Source organism: Penaeus vannamei, chromosome 3 (assembly GCF_042767895.1).
Source record: "Penaeus vannamei isolate JL-2024 chromosome 3, ASM4276789v1, whole genome shotgun sequence".
NCBI classification, from domain to species: domain Eukaryota; kingdom Metazoa; phylum Arthropoda; class Malacostraca; order Decapoda; family Penaeidae; genus Penaeus; species Penaeus vannamei.
The window spans coordinates 14,849,068-14,854,040 of record NC_091551.1 but is presented as its reverse complement, the minus strand read 5'-3'; positions in this window follow the sequence as shown (position 1 = coordinate 14,854,040).

The following is a 4,973-nucleotide window of genomic DNA, read 5'->3' as shown; positions in this document are numbered from 1 at the left end:
ACTACGGGTTCTAAGGTCGTTCTTGATCTTAGGTCATGCCCCCCCCCCCCACTCTCTCTCTTTCTCTTTTTTTTTTTCTTTTTTTTTAGGTATGTTTTGTACTTTACTTTCACTTTTCTTGTTTTTAGATCAGTCCTTTTAAGTCACTGCTCTTTAGTCATAGGTGTTCAATCACTTCTTGTTTATAGATTGTGGTTTTCAAGTCGTTTCTAAGTCTGTGTTCTTGTTCTTTAGTCACACTTAATAAGTGTTCCAAAGTCATTGAGAATTCGCTCGCAGTATTCAGTACATCATCCTTTACAACATGCGAGATAACCTACGTGAAATGCTGTCTTATATATCATGGGGAAACTACGTGTAGAATGATAAACTGTATATAGCTCACACGTTCATTTCAGCATTCCATTGTAAGTTATATTTACTGAAAAGCAGGGAAGGAAGTTTGTGAGAACGAAACCGCTGAACTGATATAAGAAATTATAAAAAAAAAAAAAACGGGAAAAATATATTAACTAAAATAAAATAAATAAAACAGTAATATAAGCAGGATTCTAAAGTAAAGGAATATTAATAATCATAATCATTTTATTAGCCATAACAACGATTATGATAATAACAACAATCAAATCAATGCTAGTGGTAAATGAGATAACGATCATACTTATAAAAAATAATGATATAAGTATTAGCCATAATGATGAAAATATTGATAATGATAATAATAGTAATGACAATAATAAAGATAATAATAATTATAGTAAGGATAATAATTATAATACCAATAAGAATAATATAAGTTATGATAATGATGGTGATAATGTTAAAAGTAACAGTGATACTAATGATAATAACAATGAAAACAATTATGATAATAATAATGATTATAACAAAATTCGAAACTGTAACTGTGTCAGGACAAGATTCGTAGTATGACCTGCGCGCGCGCGCGTGTCCATCTTACATCTAAAGTCCACAGTCCTATGAAATATCATTTAAGGCTTAGATTGTAAATATAACGTGGTAACGGTCCGACGGAAGAAAAATGAATGAAGATATATAACAATGATAGTAATAACAACTACATTAATAATAATAACAACACCATTAACAGTAATGGTATAGATAACAAGCAATAAAAAATTCCATTACAATGACAACAGCAAAGAAGTAATAAACTCAGCATCTCGAGTATATGAATTTCCAGACATCTATTTACATAAATTGGCCAAGCTTAATAGCAATATCTTTCTTCGTTCATATTCTGAAATCTTATATGGACCATTTCATCTCTGTGGAAATGTTCTTTTAGACATCTCTTAGCGTGCTCGGAGGATATGCCACATTGATAACGGGTTAAGTTGTTTATTTTACACACACACACCTCTACTCACTTTGGTCTTTCTCTAACTGCCTTCCTGTCTCACTTTCACTATATTTTAAATTGCAATTCTCTGTTTGCCTGCCTACCTGTTTGTCTGTGCCCCCCCCCCCCTCCTTCTCTCTTTCTCTCGTTTTATGCATTTCTTTATACGCTGTCCCTCTTCCTCTCACTCACACCCAAATATGCACTCTAACATGCACCCGCACATATAAGTATATATGCAAACACATGCAGAGACAGCCAGATAGCATTGTTCCTATGCCGCTGGCTTCATTATCGTATTCGCAAGTTACATTCTCATATATACACATGTGCATGTTATATTCCCATATATACATATGTGCATGTTTCATGCACATACATACTAATAAACATACAGACTCGTAGACACACACACACGCGTGCTTGTCTTTTCATCTATCTGTTTATATGCTGCATATATATATATATATATATATATATATATATATATATATATATATATATATATATATATATATATGTGTGTGTGTGTGTGTGTGTGTGTGTGTGTGTGTGTGTGTGTGTGTGTGTATGTGCGTGTGTTTGTGTGTGTGTGTGTGTGTCTGTGTTGGGTGCGTGTGTCTGTGTATGTATATATACATATATACATGCTTTTCCCCTTTGCTCTGCCTCCCCTTTCCATGGTACACTTCCAGACCCTCAGTTACTGTCCCCTCTTCGTCAGACAAATCCCTCTGTATTTCTTTTTCTTCTCTCTTTCTTTTTTAGAATGCTTGCTATTTACTTTTTCTTTTCTTTTTTCAAACTCGCGTACTGCTATCCTCACTATCACGTAAGACAGAGGAAAAGGGGGATACATGAAGTGAAAGAAAACAGAACAAATAAACCTGAGAAATGAGCAGAGAAAACGAAAGGAAAGTAAAGAATAAGCCAGACGAAAGCAGAGAACATAACAGCTGGTCCTTCTGCTGCCTAAGAACAAAATTGCAGCATGCTGTAATTTTGTACTCGTTCTCCAATCATTTTTCCCTTATTTTCTCCGTTCCTCTCCAATTCTTTTTCTCTACCTTCTCTGTTTCTTAACCCTTCTCTCTTCTGCTTCCTTTCATCCTCCTTTTCTTTACCTCTTCTTTTCATTTTTCTATTCTTTTTCTACTCATTTTCTCCCCTTCACGTTTCACCTCCTTACTTCTTCTCGACCTTTCTTCCCTCCTATCAACTCTATTTCCTGCCTTCCTTTACCTGACCTATCCTCTCCCCTTTACCCTTTTCTCATCTCCGTATTTTTCTACTCTCTCCCTCACCCGCCCTCCCTCTCTCTTCCTCACCTCCCTCTCTCTCCCTCCCTCTCCCTCATCCCCTCCCACTCTCTCTCCCTCTTTTCATCTCCCTCTCTCGCTCACCTTCCATCTCTTTCTCTCTCTCTCTCTCCCTCATCACCCTCTCTCCTTCTCTCTCTCTCTCTCTCTCTCTCTCTCTCTCTCTCTCTCTCTCTCTCTCACTCTCTCTCTCACACACACACACACACACGCACACACACACACACACACACAGACACATACACACACAAACGCAGTCCGCATGGCCGCCGACATGCCCGCGGTCAAAGAATATATAAGGCTGACCTGGGTCGGCCTAACCCTCATTCTCGCACTCACCCCTTCAGCGACCTTTCCGGTGACCGCTCTTCCCGGCCGCTGCCTCTCTGAGGCTCGGCCTGGTCTACCCTCAGCACTGAGCCGGCACATCGCAGTCTCTCATATAGTGTGTTCTCTTTAAATTAAATAGTGAAGCCACTAAGTGTATCACTGACGCCACCTGTAATTCAACTACACTATATAAAGAGGCTTGTTAATACCTCTTATACTCTCTCACTCGCCTTTTGTTTTTTCTGTCTCTCCCTTATCCCCCTTCCACCCCCCCCCCTCTCTCTCTCTCTCTCTCTCTCTCTCTCTCTCTCTCTCTCTCTCTCTCTCTTTCTCTCTCACTCTCTCTCTCTTTCTCTCTCTCTCTCCCTTTCCCCCAAGCAATTCTCTCCGAAACGAGAACCCTCAATAACAAAGCTTCCATTATCTCTGGAGACTGGAAATTTCTTTCACATACATTTTCAGCTTGTATCGCGGGCGTGCAGTTCTCACGGCCGCCCATCATTTATCTGATAACTGTGGGCGTGCGAATGGAGGAGGGGGTCTAGATTAAAGGTTGGGGGGGGGGGTCTTTAATTGCCCATTCTCACCTCTCCTCTTTCAGTGTGTGAGTTTTGTTTTGAGTTTTTTTCTAAATGTCTTAATCTTCTGAAAATGTGTGTATGTTTACTTGCATTTCCTCTTCTCTCTCTCTCTCTCTCTTTCTCTGCCTCTCCCTCTTTCGCTTTTTTTTCTCTCTTTCAATCATAGTGTTTGATTGTTCTATATATGTATGCTTCTGGAACCCATTTTATAAACCAGCGCGGGTGTATAGGTCCGTTAGAGTATCCTTTATCAACAGAATGCAACCTAGAGAGAAAACGGAATAATATGATACGTTTTCTGTTGCTTTGCCAAAACTCGTGTATGGGAATGGTTAGTTGGTTCACGGTCCGCCGGTGGCTTCCGGAATTATTTTGACCAGTCGAAACATGATATTTTCGCTTTTATTTTCACTATCAAAACATATATATATATATTCATATAAATAGATAGATAAATAGATGTATGCGTGGGTGCTTGTGTATACATACCTATATATAGATAATTAAATAAATAAATATTCATATATATATATATATATATATATATATATATATATATATATATATATATATATATATATATATATATATATTCATATAAATAGATAGATAAATAGATGTGTGCGTGGGTGCTTGTGTATACATAACTATATATATAGATAATTGAATATATATATATATATATATATATTTATATATATATACATGTACATAAATATATTTATATATATATATATATATATATATATATATATATCTATATATATATATATATATATATATATATATATATATATATATATATATATATATATATATATATATATATATGCCTACACACACAAGCACACAGACATATAGATAGATAGATAGATATTTATATACACATTCACATATATGAATCTGTATATATATGTATTAATGCGTGTGTGGGGAGAGTGGAGCACACATAATAAATGATACTAATAACACGGGCACGGTAGACATAAGACACCACGTAGCACTCACTCCTGTAACCCGTCCGGCGTGTTCTCTTCGAACCACGGGCGACGGGGAGATGCTGCGTCGTCTATGTCCCAGGCGGCAGCACCGGCACTCGTGGGGCCAAGAGAGGGCGAGGGAGGTAAACTTAGGCTGTGTCCCGTCCCTCGCGTTGGCGCACGCACGTACACTGGAACCAACGTTCATGCGCCACACTTGCTGTTATGCCGGTACTCTATATGGCACTGATAGGCAGCGCGCATGGTCCCTAAAAACACCAAATGCGCAAACCTCTTTTGTCATGAACTAATTCATCTCGCAGTTTCTACAAAAGACCAAAAGCTTGTGGCCAAAAAATATTTTGTAGTTTCTGCAGCTGATTTGCTTACCGAACATTCT